Source organism: Thermobia domestica, chromosome 8 (assembly GCF_964235325.1).
Source record: "Thermobia domestica chromosome 8, izTheDome1.hap1.1, whole genome shotgun sequence".
Classification (NCBI taxonomy): domain Eukaryota; kingdom Metazoa; phylum Arthropoda; class Insecta; order Zygentoma; family Lepismatidae; genus Thermobia; species Thermobia domestica.
Window position 1 is genome coordinate 187,751,450 of NC_137461.1, and position 20,247 is coordinate 187,771,696.

Genomic DNA, 20,247 nt, shown 5'->3' on the forward strand with positions numbered 1-20,247 from the left:
CGTATTTTTTATTTGTATTAAGAAAATCTTAAGAAATTTGTTGTCGTTAGCCAGGGAGGTATTAAGTTACTGTATTTTCTGTTTCTACTATGCTAGTGTTTCATTATTTCGTTTTGAATATTCTGAATTTCATTCTCGTTGGATTTTATACAAAAACTAGTCAACTTCATAAATAAAAATATGGAACATAGAAGTACTAAGGTTTTAATACGACAGTAAACATTAAATGATTAAGCCATTAAACATTAAAGATTAAAAGATATATTAAGGACAGTGTCAACGATATTTTATACTTTATAAAATATACTACAGAAGGTATGGTACTAAGTGTGACATTCACTGTCCACATGTTCCTTCTAAGTGATGAGACGTGAATATGTGACAAAAAATGTTAGTGTGTAACGGGGCCTTACGAAGACCTTTAATTTGATACTTCTTGATGCAAGCTGTTCTTAAGTTATAATGTCGCCCAATGAAAATGTCTTAAAGTATGCACTGCTTCAGTCCATGTTTCATTGACAATACTGTACTTGGAAGAAAAATGAAATGAAATCTTTAAGTTTTACGTCCCACGGTTATACCGGTTAGGCTAAAGGAGACGGTGATGATGAAATCGAAAATGACAAGTTTTAACCACTTGCGCTTTAACTAGAGCTTTAACGGAAAATATGGAATCCATTAATCAGACGCTGTGGTTGTTCAGGTAAAACCATTATAAGTCTTTCTATTTTCTCGGGATAATAATGCATAGGCCACTTCTACTGTATATCATCTTCGCGGATTAAAGGAAACTTGTAGCTTCACGAAAGGCATTTGTTGGTCCTTCAAGGTCAACACAAGAACAAAAAAACTAATACTAGGTGTGCCTTCACAAGTGACTCTACTATGATAACAACAGAATGCTGCCTACGTTTAACATATGCCTCCGGGGGTTAGCAAAACGCTTAACTGTGTGGAAATCGCTGCACACAACAGGTCTTAGGAACACTCACAAATACGTAAAATTGAAAGAACAGAAAATGGTGCATTTTTGAAATGAGCATACAATTCACACTTCACGCAAAGTTCCAATATGGGAAATCAGTCAATATCTTCAGTTGAAATTACTGAAAAAGACAGAAACTGGCTATTTAAAACTCCAAGTGTAAACCTGCGCTTGGAGCGATTCTATTAGCTATATCACAACGCATTTTCGTGAGTAGCCTCTGTGGTCAAGCGTGCTTAATAGTTCTGTTAAAGTTCTAGAACCGGAGGGCGGCAGTTCGAGCCTGAGTACAGTAAAATTCTTTTTTCAAAATAGGGATGGCTTTTTTTTAAAAATATATAAAGTTGTATTTTGAAGTGATTGTAAAACAAATTCAGATGAACTTTCACATTTCCAAGCTCACTCGTATTTATTCGCCATGTCCCAAATTTCACAGAAATAAATCTCTACGTTAAGCGGGTTTGCATATCCAGACTCCTAAGTATGAAAACATTTACGCTCATTCCCACCTCAATCATTTCATGAATTCAACCTGATTTACGTATGTTATTGGGACGTAAAATTGAATGTGATTTATTCTACAAACACTTTTATACATTGCAAGAGCTCTGACGTCCAAATATTCACTGAGAACTCATAGTCGTATCGCAATAAACAAAAGCGAGTATGGAACAGTAAACTTCTTTCACAAAAGTTAAAAGAAAGCCTGCAAAAGCATGCAAAATGGTCGAGTGGTTTAGGTCGATACTCTTTCAATCATATGTTTGTGTATTAAAACCGGATAATAAGTTTTTCTAAGTGTCTTTTTATTTTCATTTGGAGGCGGAAAACATTTATTTGAGTAACTCATTGGAAACTTCTTTTGTTTCAAATTCGGCTAAGACGGAACAATATATCAATTGCAGATCTAAAATCCATAGCTGAAAACAAAATATAAAGTATGTTTTCCCATTATTATCCCATAATTATCCTCTGATTTGTAACGAAAAACTAATTATAAACAGTGGTGATTTGAGAAAATTATCCTCGGGGGAATTTTTAATAGGGGTGGTGGGTTTACTCACTGGTAATCCACATTAAGCATGATCCAAGGTATGGTCCCGAAGGCAGAAATTTCTTAGCTTGAGAAGGGTCTCAAATTCTTCCTCAGATCACTCCCTGAAATTATCACTGCTTAAAAGCTTTTCGTAACAAAATATAATATTACACTTCTTTCTCGTTCTACATTTTGAACTAGTAGTATCATAACTTATACAGAATTATAATAAAACATAAAAATGTAATACTAATCACGTAAAAGTTATCCTGTAAGTTACAATTTTGTGTTTGATTAAAACTCATTTTTTTTTCGCATTGCACTTGAAAGTAACTCATCTCTATATAATCCTAACCTGTAAGCCATGCTCAACTCCAATTAATTAACCAATATTTATAAGAATATTTTTTTACTTTACTATTTTCACTATTCCATATTATATACACTTCCAAAAAAAACTCTCGAAAATGTATATTAGACGAGTGGAGACTCGTAAATAAATTACCATTTATCATACATATTGGTCTCTATTCCAAATTCTATTTAATCGAATCCGACAGGAATACAGACAGAAACATCGAGACTTCGTAAAAAGAGAGAAAAAAATGCGTTGGACTCTCCGGGGACTCGAACTAAGCTCGCAGGGTGTTTTACAAAAAGGATCGCCTTAGACCACTTGGCCATGGTAGCAACTAGTGATTGTAGCAAAGGCTTCGAGTAGCAGTTTTTCTTACAGAATAGCATGTGTTTTCTATTGGTTAATATTTAAGCCTAATTTACTTTGATGTAATATGTCCATTAATTTGTTTTATGAACACGTTATTGATTACTTTGACGAATGATGTATGTTGTTGATATAGATTCTATTGCACGTTCTTTCATAAATACTATAGAAAGTATCAAGACTATGTATTATCTTTCATAAAAGTTGACTGGTGCATGCGCAGTACACAGAGAAGGCGAAGAAGGAAATACTAACAGATTGTTAGTATGTTTCGCTCGCAAGTAGTAGTTCTCAACTTGGAGGCGCGCTTCCTCCTTCTGGGGGGGGCGTGAAGGGTTTACGAAATCCCTTCGTTTCGTTATATCTCTTGAATGATTATATACAATATCCAGCCACATCTTCTACACATTTGGAAGTGATAAATCGTAGTATAAATTAACCGTCCTCCACACACGGTGCTTGTTGATTTTCCAAGATTAAAAACTGAAATAATTTTTATTTCAATAGAATATACAAGTTTCAATGAGAGGGGTATAACCCCTTAACCTCATGACTCTTCGATACGTCACTGCCTGAACTGTAACTTTCAAGTTAGAATAGAAGAATATAGACATGTGACCTACTAAATATATTTTTGGTTCACTATACGTTTTCGGAAATATCCACTATTACAATGTCAGTAAATGTTAAGTAAGTTATTGTAAATCTTTGTACTTTCATTTTTCCTCCTTCTTCCCAACTAAGGTAACAAAAATGTAATAAGAGGTTAAGAATTCGAAATATTACGTATATTTTAGCGTATTACGGAATTATATTTAATCGATTCCGACAGGAACACAAATAGAAACGTCAAGAAGAGGTAAAACGAAAATTGTAGTCTGGTGAGATTCGAACTACCCTTGAGTGGTGCCTCGAAAATCTACAGCCAAATGTCTTAATCCACTTCTTTTTATCTACTTATTACTAGTTACTACTTAATTTTATTCACTTTTTACTTGTTTAATTTGCTTTACCAGTAACCTAAAACGACAGGGACATGAGCACAGAAACATTGAGGAAAGTTAAAATTTCAAAGGCTCTCCCACTGGGAATCGAACCCGGGAGCCCGTACACCAAAGTGGCAAGTGCAAGCCACTAGATCAGCGGGGAGGGCATCCACTCGACTATTGTAAGCAGTTACGATTGTAGTAAGCGTGTTTCATGTTACACCTTTCATTACAGTATGAAATTTACTTTGTATTACCTGAAGTTTAAGCCTATTTTGGCCTGGTGCAATATGTCTATTGAAATTGTTTTGTGTTAACTGTATTCTTTACTTTGACGAATGATATGTATTGTTTATATAGGCTCTATTACGTATTAGTTCATAAATATTAAGCAATTATCAGGATTATTTATGAGCTTTCATAAAAATTCATTGGTGCATGTGCAGTAGAAACAGAAAGATACACTTTACCGACATTATTCATACAAGTCAGAATTCAAATTTCTAACAGGTTGTCAAAATGCCTCGCTCTAAGGGCTGTGGAGAACTGTCTGTTGCTCTGCGAGGAGAAATCACAGACCGAGCAACAGGGGGACAAACTCTGCCTCACATCGCTAGGAATCTGAGCTGTGACAAGAAAAGAGCCAAGAAATGGATTCAGAGACATAAAGAAGGTGGTGAATGGTTCAGATCTCGGTCAAGAAGTGAAAGGCCTAAAGCGACAACTGCAGCTCAAGAGCAAACGTTAGTTACAGAAGCAATCAACAAACCTCTACTCCACGCGTCGATGGACAAAGCCATGGAATATAATTGTTCTCACGAAACAATAAGAAGATTATTGGGGGCTGATCTCCACTGTTCAAGACCCGCTAGGAAGACTCTTCTGACTGAAACGCAAAAGACCAGACGAATGGAATGGGCACAGGAGAACACAACCCAACCTCTGTCATATTGAGACTTAGTCATCTGGACCGACGAGAAAGTTTTCAAGTCTAACCAGCAAGGCAGAGTTATATTGTATAGACCACGCGGAACCAGGGATGCTGAACAAAATATCAGTACTTCTTGTTCAGAACGAATATTAGCACACTTTTGTGGATACATGAGGGCTGCTGGTCCTGTAGATTTGGTTGCAGTGCCCGAGAGAATGAACAGCATTGTTTACGTTAATATCTTCGAAAATACATTGTTACCGTCCTTAAAAAGAAACTTCCCCGAACAGGAAGAATATATATTTATGCATGACAACAGTGTTGTTTGCACTTCCCGGAATTCAACACTATAAATGATGTTCGCGTTTGATACTGAAAGAGATTTATCCTATGAAGGGAGAAAACCCAAGATGGGGGCAGGGGGAAAGACGGACACTGTTTATCCTTAAGTGTTAATATTTAATTTATTCCCATGTCTTTTGCTCTTTCCTTTCCCTCTTTCCTTCTTTTCTCATTTTGTTTAGCTTTCCGTTGTTTTCTGCATGAAGCGTATTATTCTTTTTGTTTTCTTTGCATTAATTCCTATCTCTTTGAACTTAATGTGAATCGAATTTCTGCAGATTTATCTCGTGGTTCTCAGTGGTAGAGCGTTCACCTCTGGTGCTTGGGGTCCCGGGTTCGATCCCAGCCCCCGCCAAGTGAACTTTGTGGTGGACAAACACCGTGCTCGTGGGTTTTCTCGGGGTTCTCCCGTTTCCTCCCACTTTCTTCATTCCACCATTTCACTCATCTCTCATCATCACCGTCTTCTTTAGCCTAACCGGCATAAAAGTGGGACGTAAAACTCAAAGATTTCATTTCATTTTTTATCTCGTGGTTGTTTCTCTAAATGATGCTCTCAGATAGTAATACTTTTTCCTCCAAGTGGAGGAATATCCTGGCATGTTATGTTTTCGGGCCCGTATTTGCTGTCATGTTGGTTGTCCAACTATCAGACATCGAGTGAAACTATTCTGCTACTGGAAAAAGCCATCATTTCTTATGTATCCAACCTCCACTTATTGCTGTCGCTGACTGAACAGAGAATACTAAGAAACATTTTAAAAGAAATTCCTAATTTTCAGTTGTTAATTTACGTTGAGGACTATATAGGGAAAACTTTTCAAGAACTTGTATAAACCTTAGACGAGGTACTCCAAATTTAAAAAAAAATCACTCTGTTTAACATTAATAAGTCAGAATTTACAGTACAAACTGCAAATCCTAGGGCACGTAGTTTCAAAGGAAGCTATTCATGCTGACCCTGTAAAAATACAAGCTATTGTGGACTTATCCCGGCCTGACAGGGTTAAAAAACTAAGTCATTTTTAGCCATGGTGAATTCCTACAGGTCTTTCTTTGTTAATTTTTGTTACAGCCACACTATCGAAGAGGCGCTTGAAGAGGCTTTCCACATACGCTAAAGTTGACTGACAGTATGTCTGAGGCTTTACAAAAAATTAAGAAAGCTGTCACATCTGCACCCATTTTGTACTTTTCCGATGAGTGCACATGGTCATGTGTGATCCTCTGCAATTGAAACTGGCTCAGTACTCTCGCAACGCCACAAAAATTAGACAGCATGGCATTCAGTAGTGTGTGTAAGTGCCCGTTATCCTCGGCACATCCGTCTATACTAGTTTTTGAGCAGAAACTTTTTAGTGTACTTTCCTCTTATAAAATTAAAAAAAAAAAAAGACACTTTAGGTTTGAAATTGAAAATACTAACTGATAATTCTGCACGTTTGGCTTTGAAACTCAACAATAATTTCTCAAATAAATTACTAATATGAGCTGAATGCGACTTCTTGTTATGAAATCCTTTGCTATTCTCAGATGATGATTTGGAACTTATCAAACTGGAACCAGACCCATAACATTTAATTGCTTTAATCTAAGATACAAATATTACACCTATAATGAGATGATTATTTTTTTCTCAAGTCATAATATTGCAAACGCAAGACACGAGACATCCTTAGAAGTGGCAAAACATTACAAAATTGTAAACAATATTTTGTATAGTACTATGATTTCCTGCACTTCTCAGAAACTTTTGCTTTGCATGCCTAGTGTCCTCAAAGCCACTATTTTTGAAGAATTACACATTGGCAACATGACACATCCTGGATACATGAAAACATGTGATAAAGTTGCGTTACTTTATCCATAATTTGAGACTTTGCCTGCATAGCAACATCAAAGGATCTTTAGACTGCTCTCGGACAACACTTTTTCAAACTTTCATCGTAAGTGCATGTGAGAAGTTACCAAGTATAAAATATTGTTTTACTCATTTCTTTGCAGCAGTTGATGGTTTGACATCATAGGTCATTAAAAATATTCCAAATAACATTTTTGTTAATTTTATTCTTAATGAAATAATCTTTTCCTACGATGTAGCAAAAATGTTATACTTCGATCGTGCCTCTGCACACACAGCGGCTAAAACTAAAGAATTTCTGAACGCGTTACACATCACAATAAAATAGTCTTCCTACGTCTCATAGGACTATTGCAGCTGCAGAGAATAAAATATTGCAGCTCCGGAATTCCCTTAAATTCCACTCACGCAGTGACCTCGCATCCTGGAGTGATCACTTGCAAAAAACGACCGCCAACTCGGACATGATCCTCTTTGTTAAAATTTCTTTCTGAACTCGTTGTCGGGATAAAACCACATTTACTAATAGATTTGCTGCTCAAAATTCAGATAGACTTACACAGCTTCCTCTGGCAATATCAGAAAGAGCAAGCCTATAACGAATTACGATAAAGGGTTAAAACTGAAAGCTCCTTCCCACTTTTTGTTTGGTTCCCAAGTTATGGTTAAGAGGCTATGCGCATGTTCAGGCGAAAATAGGACTTCCCTGCAACAATTTCAGGGCCCCTACACTGATTAGAATTTCTGCCTTATAAGAAAAGAAAGAAAAATTCAGAAAATCACAAGAGTTTAAAACCAAGGAAATAACTTATCCAGTTTTTCAGACCAAAAATCGCCAAATTTTAATAGACCTTCCATTTAGAGTAGAATGAAAATTTTCAGAAATTTTATTTTCTGTTTATAGTGGACTATCGAACATATTCTTACATCAATAGTTCCTTTTTTTCTTTTGCACTGTCTCACGAATGGTCGTTCTATCAAATGTAAATAAAGATTACAGGCTGTTGTGAAAAGGTAATGTTTCTTACAACAAACTGTAAGGCTCTATTTGCTGAATTAGTAGCAGTAAAATACGATTACTAAATATTAGTTTACTATCAAATATCACACAAAAATCTTCAATCAGTGTGTCCCTTTCAATATGAATGTTATTAATTTTATGCATATATTTAGTTAATTCCCTTTTCCTATTAAAACATACACTATCACACTAAGTTGTAGTTAATATTTTTTACACTAAACACTAATTTTATTTAAGTCTTCTTCGAATCCGTTACTATCTTCTATGATTAAAATTGGTTAGATCATCTGCTAATTGCAAACAATTGGAATTGCTTACCAGCTGAGGCAAATCATTAATTAAAATTAAGAATAATAAAATACCAAGATTTAAACCCTAGAAACAGCAGATGAACTTACAAATTCAACGGATATATCTTGCTGAAAATCCACATATTGGTGTTTGTTAAGTAAATATGCGTATGATGAAAATAACAGAACTAAGCGTTTGGATAATTCAAATTTTATAAGCTTCTTAATTAATTCTTGATGATCTAAATTGTCTAAGGCCTTCGCGAAATCGATATATATCACATCCATTTGTTCCTTCCTTTCAAAACAATTAAAAGTATCCTGAATAAATTCTAAGAAGTTATTGTTGGCCCATCTGGCATAAATCCTTGCTAACTTGGTGGAATAAAAATTTTCACATGATTAAACAACTTTTCATATATATTTACATATCTTGCACTTTAAATTATTAAAAATAGAAATTAGCCAACAGTTAGCTATAATATCTGCATTCCCTGACTTTAATATAATATATATTTTGGTTTCTTTCCATCTTTGGGGGGAAGCTAGTACTTTTCTGAGACAAATGGATTATAAATTCAAGTTGTTGGCATAAACCTCTTCGCATCCTTTAATAATATATGAAGAAATTCCGTCTGAGCCACAAAATTGTTTTGGTTTTTGGCGTTTAGTGATAGTATTCTTAACTTCTTTTGATATGACATAATTAGAATCTAGTACATGAAGCTTATGATGAATATTAGGAAATTCGGTAGAAACATCATTGATTTTGTAAGAGAAATTTGATACTATAAACAAAAGAAAAATATTTTGCTAAATTATTTCCGATATTGCCCTGAGTGAATTTCTCATTATTGAAAGTATACACTTAATTTCTTATAATGTATTATTGTTTAAATCTATCAAATAACCAAAACAGCTTGATGTCATTAACACGAATCTGGATTCGTTCAATGTAATCATCATAATCTCTATATATACATAACTTTTTTAAATCCGACCTGGAATTTCTAAATCATAGAATCTGGAGAACTTACGTTTCTCGGCACATTTTTTCAAACTCCAATTGTTTGTGTTATTTCCCTGGTAAACCATACTGGATTCCTAGATTTTCTTATGCTTGTACACTCATGTCCAAAATGATTGTCGCATATCTATAACTGTCTTCTTGTAACAGTATAATTTGATAATGATTTTGCTGGGTACATTTAATACTGATACTATGTATATAGTCAGGGAATGTATATTTGTGGTAAATTTCATAGGAAAAGAATTATAAACAGGAAAATTGGAATGAGTAAAACAAAATCTTGCTAAATGGGCAAGAAAGTTTTATTTTTCTTATTTACTGCTCTTTACACATGAAATTTGCCACATACATGTCTTTGCCGATTATACACATACTAACATTATAAGACATACTGGGCGAATTCGTTATCAAATTATATCCCTGCAACAACATATTTATAGACACGCGACAATAATTTTGGACATGAGTGTACACATTCATATACAATCGTCGAAACACTTATACAGTGAAGCATGTAGAAAATCAACATTATCAAAACTATACAAATCTTAGCAATTGTAGTTATGTGTTGTACAATTTAGTTCTTAAAAATCCGCTTTTTATAATAATACTATACACAGAAGTGGAACCAACCTGCAGAAATCCAAGAAAACCCACATCCATGGTGTTTTTTCCTCATGAAACCCACTTGGTGGAAGATGGAATCGAGCCATGTGCCAAAGGTAAGCGATCTACCACTGCGGCCCCAGGATGAGGCACTGCGGGCCCAGAACGCTTCCTAACTCACGGACAGTGAAAATTCAGGAGAGATGCATTTTTGTATCTGACTGAACATAAAATAAACAGTTGCTGCCATAAAACTGTACACATGTCAGCGAAAAAGAAATGGTTGCTCAGTGGTAACCCGGCCATTCCGAGTAAAAAGGGCTTTTAATATGTTTTGTACAGATGAATATAATATTATTAGGAGTTACAATATGATAATGAAATTTTAACTGAACATACTTTCATCCTATCACTTCAAAATGGTAATAACTGCAGTTTCCTATGTCCACAGGTAAACAAACCCGACGACGGTCGGTAATGAAGTTCCATTTCAAAACCAGTAGTGAATCAGCCACATCAATCCATAGGAAGTTGTTTCCAGTTTATGGGGGTCACACACTGAATCGCGCCAGTATCCAACGTGGCTGCAGTGGTTCGGAAAAACTTAGATTTTCCAGATCAAACCAGAAAATTATGGCCTTCTTTTTCTGGGATCAGGACGGTGTTATTTTCATAGATTTCTTGAAACATGGCTCCTCAATTAACAAGAAGTGTTATTGTTTGTCACTGGATAAGGTACGACGTGCCCTTCGACCCAGGAGGCCGGAGCTGTAAGCATCAAATTCCGTCACAACAATGCCAAGCCTCACACAGCCATGAAGACACACAAGAAAATAATGAACATGGGGTAGGAAGTTGTCCTTCAGCCTTCTTATTGTGCAGATTTGACTCCTTTGGAGTTAATCCTATTTGGTCGCTTTTAGACCCACCTGCGAGGAAAACATTCGATAGTGAGAAGACAATAATTTTTTTGTGCGAAACAATGGTGTAAAATTCAGCCACCTGAATTTTACCAAAGTGCATTCATGGCATGGAAAGACCGTTGAACGAGATGCGTCACAGTAGATGGAGGCTATATTGAGTGACATGGTCTTGTAGCCAAAAGATCAAAGTATCTTCACCTAAAATTTAATTATCATATTGCAACTAGTAACAATATTATAACCATGCTAAACTTATGTGTAAAAAACTTATAACAAGATTCGTGCTTCGATCCTAAACCATGTAAGTTTGTAGGTATGACATTGTGTCTGAGAGTATTCTTGTGGTTTTCCCATGTTGTTCCAGATTCTGCTCAATTTCTGTACTTGTATTTCTCCTTTTAACTACAGAATGTAACTGTAACGTTCGACATAAAAATAAATATTATATTGCATTAGTACGTCAAAAAGAAGAACTACGACAGCACACTGGAGCTTCCGCAGGTACATGCACACAGTTTTTAAATAAATTAGCTGAAATGACCAAGGCCCGAAGCTTCACCATACGCAAAACGGCCACGATGTTTCCAGTTGTCAGTTCTTTACAAAATCTTAAAATCTGTCGGGCCACGTGCATGCTCGTTTTTTCCACGGGAAGAATAAGATTATTGCAAAAGAATTTAAAAATCTGGAAGCTATACAATCTGTAATACAGGACAAGCTGTTGGATTGCTATCTTACAAGCAATATGGTTTACTGTACATATACATATTTTATTTGTAATTTTTGCATAAATTTTGACCCCCTCAATTCCCCACCGAGTAGAAAATCAAAACAAAATTTGGTGACTCTAAATGACTCCTTTCTATCCAAAAATTATACAACACACACACACACACACACACACACACACACTATATATATATATATATATATATATATATATATATATATATATATATATATATATATATATATATATATATATATATATATGGCTAATTCCATTTGTGACTTACACGACAACAGACGTCAGACGGCAGTACATATTATGTATTACAAAAATTATAAGATATATTCATGGGCAAGTTTTAGGTTATAAATAAGGGGCAGTAAGTCCTTCATTCATTTTTATTTGCAGCATTTAAATATGTAAACAAAATGGCTGAAATAAGTCTCTAAATATATACGTGACTTACACGACAGTAGGAGACATGGTGTTTCGAATAACGGTTAACTATATGAAAATTCTGTTCTTCTATTGCTGCAAGAAAACTAAAACTTTTTACATATATTAAGTAGATACCAAGCTATAAGACCAAAAGAAAATTATTATATTTTCTGTATTTATTTTAAAATATATGCTACAAATATAACGTGACTTACACGACAAGTCTAACATCATGTCTTCGTTTAATTACACTTTCAAAATCTTTTGGCGGACAGAGTGGCACTAATGATTTAGAGAGATAAAAGGAAGTTAACAGAGAAAACAAGAAGTTAACAGTTCTTTTATTGGAGCAAATTTGTCAAATTCTAATTCATGTCTGTGATCGACGTCTGTTAATGCAACATAGGCCTAATCTTTCTGTTGCGGCTAATAAAATTCTTTATCTTGATGGTAATGGCGAAGAAATGTTACATACAGTTGTTCTGATTCTTTTTTCCACATCTAACAAATATTTAATAGTTCTTTTTCGGGAAGTGTAATAATATCCTGTCTCCAGTAAAGTATTCTTCGTTTCGTTTATTCCCTTCACATGCGCTAATGAACAGTTCTGGAATGAAATCGAACTTCCTTCGTGGTGAAGAAATATCTTAGATGAGACAACATTCAATAGTATACGCTGAAACACAATGAAAGTAGTGCTGGTTTCGTGTTTTTGGAATATTACATATTTCTTTCTTATGAAGTTTCCATTGGCTCATCAACTGAATTTTTTGAAGTAATACTCTTTACTGCAGTATATTACATTTATGTTCGGGCATAACTTGCGTGCTCTCTCAATAAATTCTAAAGCAGATTGAGGATCAATTTGTCTTTGAGAGCTTTTTCCATAGTTCGTAGCCGAAAAGTGCCAATACATTTCAACTTTTTGCAATGTTATTGAACAAAGTGAATAATGTTGTGCACCATCATCCGACTGATAATTCACATTGTTGATCGGAAAACCCGGATGACACCCTTCAAAATCTTCCATAAGTGTAGATTTGAAATAAGCAAATGGAAACATATCTTGATGCATACAATCAGATATAATTACGCACGAATCACGTTCTGTGGTTTCCTTTTCTTCAGGAAAATATATTATTGCAGTTTATGTAGTACAACTGTGTGATATCCAGTGACCGGTTTGTATCTTTTCTTGGTACTAAAAATCCATTTGATGTAATATGATTCCTTTCAACTTCTCTATCTATTTCCGCTTCCATTCAGCTTCTGAACTTGGCACATCTGAAAATGCAATAGAAATGACAAGTGTTACATATTTGACATGTCCTAATTTTATAATCTTAAAGTAAACTTTTTGTGACTTACATATTTTCGTTTGAGTATGCATGTTTTCTACCAAGGAAGCGTGACAGAGTAGTAGCGTGCTAGATTTGGCTCGGTAGGTTGCGGGTTTAAAACATATAGCTGGCAATCCTGACTGAGGTGTTCCTCATTCACACCAGGCAAATGCCGAGATGATATACTTTCAATAGATCTGAACGAACCCTTTCCCACATGCCCACCTCCGTCCTATACCGACCTAAGCTTTAGATGCCTAAAGGCAATAAATACCAATTTAGGAGCATGTTTCCAAAACAACGAAAGAGTACGAGAAAACCAATAATGGTATTAAAATTAGCTGGGCTATTGATATGCCACATTGACTTGATCCCTAGTCTTCCGTTGCAAGCGCTGCTATAGGCTGAAGGAAATCCACTCGCTTTCTCTCACTTAGCAACAGCTGTACCGTTATTGGCTCAACGCGTGGGTGTGTGAGGGTGCGAGCATTAGTTCGCATTTTTGCCACCTCTCAAGACATTTTGGCAGCACAATAGAAACTTCGGAACCACATATGCCGGCATTGTTCCAGAGACACTTCCTGAGACGTGATACTTCCTGTCACGTTTTTAAAACTTCTTTCTAGATCACATTGATTCATATTGTTTAGCTTTTCATTCATTTCTTACATTTATAGTCCAGTCAAGTACATTTTACATCCATACTTCATAATATTGCTTTTATCCTCCTTATCTTTCATTTTCTTACACTAAACATGGCACTTAATATATTAATTGAGTTATCAATTCACTATTTATACGTTTTACTGCAGTTAGCTACTATTGGCAATGGGGTAACTCTGCAACAAAATGTGACTTACACGACACGCATAATGTGACTTACACGACAGGGAAAGCAATGTGACTTACACGACATATTATATTTTGTATTTAAAAGAGTTACACGTATTATTTCAGGACTTTCTGCACGGCCTTTGATTACCGTCTGTCCTAATGAAGAAAATTTAGAATAACAGCTTTTTTGTTTAATTATGTATATAAATACATAAACTTATTTATGTTTTCTTGTGACTTTCACAACAGCCTACTTAAATAAATCAGTTATTATAATTTTCATGCTATTATTAAATTATGTGCAAAACAATGTCACTGATGTAAACATAAACATTACCTTAATAAATGCCATACGCGATCTTTACTTACCTACAGGAATTAGCAGGAAAAAACTTTGTGTTAAAATCCAAACGTAGGTACGATATTCTGCGACATGAAAGTGTCCATATTTTACCTCCTGCAGAGCCATCTACAAATCAATGTTGGTATCATCTTGTTCATGTATGAAAAATTCAGCATTCTTAAAAAATAATTTTAATATTTAATAGTTATGTAGGCTAAGGTGAAACTTCAATTTTTTCCTTCGTAGGGTCACTTACCGCGGAATTGACCATATATATATATTCTTTCTCTTTTATGTATTTGTATAAAAATGTAAATGAATAAATTGCTAGAACGTATTGGCTCTAAATAATATAAAGATAAGTAAAATTTATTATAGCATACATATAATTTTACTTAAAGGCATTTTACTAACAAGGAACATCATCTTAGTGATCCAAGCCGATTTTGATGAAATTTGGCAGGGAGATACTACACAGGAAATAAACAAATACGTGTTTTTTTATTTTCTGCGGAAAAACGGTTTAAGCGGGCAAAAGCCCCCGCCCAAAATTTTGAAAGTGGGCCCCCGAAGGGCAAGAACAAGTAGACCGAAGCAAATGAAATTGTACACACATACACTAGACATAAAATAAGGGAATACTTGTTTCGTGTTTCCCGGGAAAAATCAGTCGGGTGGGGCACAGACCCCTCCAAACGTATAAACACGAAATCTAAAAAGGGATAGTAAGTATAATGCAAAAGTACCTCAAGCACATGCAGAATTGCAACCAAACTCTGGTTAGGGCCAATGCACACATAACACAAAAACATAAGCGAAAACGAGTGATTATTTTGTACAGAAAAACTGTTTGGTAGCCGAAACGGACCGCGAAATAATATGGCAGTCAGCATCAGAAACGAGATGATTGGAGAAAGTAAGCGAATGAAGTACATATAGACATTTGAGCTGCAAAAGGACAAAAAATGCAGCATACACACGTATGTCCAGCATGTTGTAATTATTGAACTCTATGAGAAATGTACTGGCCATAAGATTTTGGCATTCGTGAGCCTACGTTAACTGCAGCTGTTGTATGGCCCACAATGACAGTCGAGTTCAACTTCTAGCGATTAGTAAGACGACCTGTTTCCCCAGTTTCCCTATATCCATACATATAATATGTATGTTTTGTGAACATATCTACCGATATACCATACTCTTTCAAGGCAGGTATTCTCTGTTACACGTAAAGTGTGGATACTGGCATGTAATCTACTAGTCAGAAGTAGTTGCCATGAAGTTGGCTTTGACGTTGAGAGAAGGTGGATAAATTAAGGAGGTAAACAAATTATGAAGCATGAAGTGTAGATCCTAATTTATTTCTGTGTGGACCACACAATCTTTCCCCACAATCTGTGCATTTGGTATGTATAGTAACGCGTGTTGCAAACACCTTGCATGTTGTCCATACATAGAAGTGTACGTCTAGTAGTACTGAGAGGTAGTGTGTTCACTCAATAAAGGTTTCACAGTAATGATAGTCCACAAAAAAAGTTGCAAACACAGTGATCGCTTACACCATCCACAACGAATCACACCAACTTGTCCACAAATATCACACGTGGTTACGCTATTCGTGTCGAAAGAGTACTCTGCAGGTGTCTGAAACTTTGCTGGTCGTTCTGTTGTGTAACCGATCACATGCCAAGAGTATTTAAGCACGTCTCGATATCGTGGCGAGGAGAATTGATTATGTGTCAATGATTGCAATTTTATTCTATTGTCCCTTATATGCAAGTTTATGTCGAACCGTTGCAAGATCACTGCGTCAGAAAAGCGTCACACAAAGGTCTTCCACAGCCGAAAAAAAAATATACATCCAGTGGCTGTAGTTTCCAGGGTAGGCCCTGTGGGATTGTGCGCAACATTGTATGCTTTTCACTCGGTTCTATTTCGCGTAATGTGTTTTCACAATGGCCACGCCATGCATCTAATAGGAGAACAGTATTTTGTTGTGTTGGAAAATACACTTCAGTGAACCATGTTCGAACATGCTCTTTTGTAAGTTTACCGGACTTCGAGGTAGCTAGGTAAATGTTACGTGGGCTAAACATAGTGTCCTGCACCCTTGGACGGAACTCACCTTTTGGCTCCTTCAACACAACGAATAATGGTGATAGCAAGATCCCATCCGCAGATATTATTGGCTGGATTGTATAGCTATGTGTTGTCGCACTCACAGCTTGAACAAGTGTTTTGACTTTTTTCATGTCCTGCCGTGCCAAGGTACGACCGGCATGCATTTCTAGTTGGAATCCGCTTTTGTCCGAATTATAAACGTTATTTGGACCGTATTCAATGACTAGTTGTTTCACATTGTTCACAGTCACTTACAATATTCGCGGAATCCTCGTCGTCTACTGCATGTGCAGTAGATATAAATTTTGTCACTTTACGCGACACAATGCTGTGTTTTCTTTTAAATTACCACAGCCGGGTATGCGATGCTGAAAATGAAGGTAGACCTAATCGGTTACTAGCCTGCAACGCCCACCTCCGGAGGTCCACATCGTGTATTGCAAAGTGAGCGTTTAGAGCATCTTTAAACGTACGTAGAACGAACTGTGACACTTCATCTAGTTTGTCCTTCCGTGTCCCTCCAGCAGCAACTTGTTTTTCCCATCGCACGAGCTGTTCCCTAGAGGTAACCTTTCTGTATTTTGATCGGACAGATCCCACGGAAAGAGGCCTCTTCTTACCACTTTTCCAGTACGTGACGGCATTCCGTTTATACTCAAGGGTGACATCACCAACAGATGCGGTGTCGGGTACAGCACATTCTTCCGCGTCATCCTCCGGTCCATAATCTACGTCGTCCTTTATCGTCATTTGCAAGATCTAATGTCATAACTATTTTCATCTGCAACGTAGTTCCCGCTTCCATCCAGTCCTCCAACAAATTCTGTAGTACATTTGCTACATGCCTTTCCTCCGCTGTTATTGGTGTCTCCGGTAGATGTATTACATCGAAAGCAAGATGCAACAGCGCTATAAACGCTATAACATTTGCAGCATTTACTGCAACCATACTATCGTCTTCGTAGGCTCCTTCTTCTCTCTCTCTCTCTCTCTGTATGCGTGTGGTCTCCGTGCCATATATATAATCAGGCGTCGATTATGAATTCTATGTAATCAGTATACATAATGACCCTTTTCCCGTACATGTTTGTACTATTGAGCGAGTAAATACCCCTTTGTGTACTTATCATGTTCCTTATCGCATTAGGTGCCACTCACGAGTGGAAGTGTAAGCAAGATAACATCGTAAGATCACCAAAACTTCATACAAAGTTGAGTATGTTTGCACAACTTCTTGACTATTCTTTGTCGTATTCTGTTTGCATATACTGATCTTCCGTATTGAATTAGCGTTCGTTTCACTCAATAGCAACTGGACACGTAACACATCCATTGTAAATAACATAAGTAGGTATAGTACATACAATTACATAATAGTTTTATTTACAGAATATTACATAAAAGTACTCAAGATAATGGGAAGGAGCGCTGAAAACTTTAGGAGCGACCTGTCCTCAATTCACGTTCCAAGAAGCTTCACCATACTTCATATTAAACATCACAATTAATTTACTACTCCCACCACCACCATTAATCATAATAATAATAATCATAATAATCGCTAGGCTTCCCTGAGGTCGCTATTCTTCGGCTCCCTTGTGCTATCATTTTATGACTACAATATCTGTACACAATTTCATTTGCTTCGGTCCACTTGTTCTTGCCCTTCGTGGGCCCACTTTCAAAATTTTGGGTGGGGGCTTTTGCCCCCTCAAACCGTTTTACCGCAGCAAATAAGACACACGTATTCGCTTATTTTTTGTGTATTGTTCCTACACGGTGTTTGGTTACAATTCTGCATGTGCTTGAGGTACTTTTGCATGACACTTACTATCCCTTTTTAGATTTCGTGTTTATGCGTTTGGAGGGGTCTGTGCCCCACCCGACTGATTTTTCCCGGAAAACACGAAACACGTATTCCCTTATTTTATGTCTAGTGTATGTGTGTACAATTTCATTTGCTTCGGTCCACTTGTTCTTGCCCTTCGCGGGCCCATTTTCAAAATTTTGGGTGGGGGCTTTTCACCCCTCAAACCGTTTTTCCGCAGAAAATAAAAAACACGTATTCGTTTATTTCCTGTGTAGTATCTCCCTGCCAAATTTAATCAAAATCGGCTTGGATCACTAAGATGATGTTCCTTGTAAGTAAAAATATCGAAATTGATAAATTAGGGCTGTTCAAGTCTTCATGCACTAAGAGAATTGCTTAAGTTCTACTGGAACGTTCGCCGGAACCAAATCTAAGGTTTTTAGGTTACAACGTTGTATATTATTATGGGAACTCATGTTAAAAAATGATATAAATTGTTGTAGTCTTTGGCAAGTTGTAGATCCACTTAGGAAATCATGGCTTACATTATTAATTTCTTTGATATTAAAATCTCCGACTATATATATATATATATAAAAAAAAGCTAATCTGTTGTTCTAGGTGATTAAAATAGTCTTGATATACGTTTATTTGGATATTGCATTTATAAATTTTGGTTTCATCATGTACAGATATTGTGAGCGATTCACGGCTGTGCGTTTTATATGTCACCTCACATACAGAGTTGTACATTTTATTGGCCACCACAAGTACCGTACACCAACACCTCCATATATATCTGATAGTGTTCAGATAACTATTATCATAGCTATTACGTAATACATTTTTCAAGAAGAAGTGGGTTTTGTTTCTCAGACCCTTAACATTTTGATAAACAATGACATTTTATTTCCATTGTTCATCTTGCACATAATTAATTACGGATGTTAACAAAGTATCATTACGCACAGTAAATGCTATATAGCATATAAGAAAAGGTAAAATGACAATTAGTGATATATGAGGTCTTAACAAAAGTAGGATAAGCTAACCTTGTAGTTTAACTAGATTTTCATCAGAAGATACATGAATTGCACTTTGGTCATCTTTCCTAATTTAACTTTCCCAACCCATAAATACTTATATTATTTTTCACGCTGAAGCTGTTTGGCCATAACGAACAATACTTTCCTCGCTGGAGCTAAGGATTGGTTAATGAGATTGGATTATTGCTATTCATATCTATGTCAATGTTAGATAGATTTCTCTTTACTTTCCTCGTTGAAAAAACAAAAACTTTGTATAATGCCTTTGGACAAATGTTACTATAATGCTTGTAGTAGGTTCATTCTTAAATATCTTGAACCTATTACAAGCATCAATCATGATTTCATTAATGTCAACATTTAGAGTCTTACCAGGAATATTTAGGGGATATTTCCTTGAGAAGATTCAGGCACTCCATATATTTCCAATGTATTACTTCGAGAATATTATTCCAGGTCAACACACTTAACTTTTGACTCATGATTTTCTTTTTATATAATTTATTTTCAGTCACTAAGCTATCAATTATTGCCTGTTTTTCAATTAGCTGTGGTTATTTACTGAAGAACGTTCGATTGCTGTCTAACTTATGACAAGAATCAAATAATTTATCTAAATCACACTCCATTTCAAGAGAAGATTTTCTTCAATTATTAATTTATATTTTAATAACAAGCAGTAATTTGTAAATGCTCGTAATTGAAGGAACAGACTCGGCTGATATTTCTAACGCGTGCATACTACTTCGTCTTTTCTTTAAGCTTTTGGGATAACGTCAGTGTTGATTTTGTGATTTAATAAACTCAATGTTCGTTTCATTTAATTACATATGCAGAGAATGCATCCAAT

General features: G+C 35.8%; 1 protein-coding gene across 4 annotated transcripts in view; it reads left to right on the forward strand.

The window, feature by feature from the left end:
* Positions 1–20,247, forward strand: part of eys (eyes shut) — a 1,117,243-nt gene that overhangs the window by 811,085 nt on the left and 285,911 nt on the right. The gene's annotated exons all lie outside the window — the stretch shown is intronic.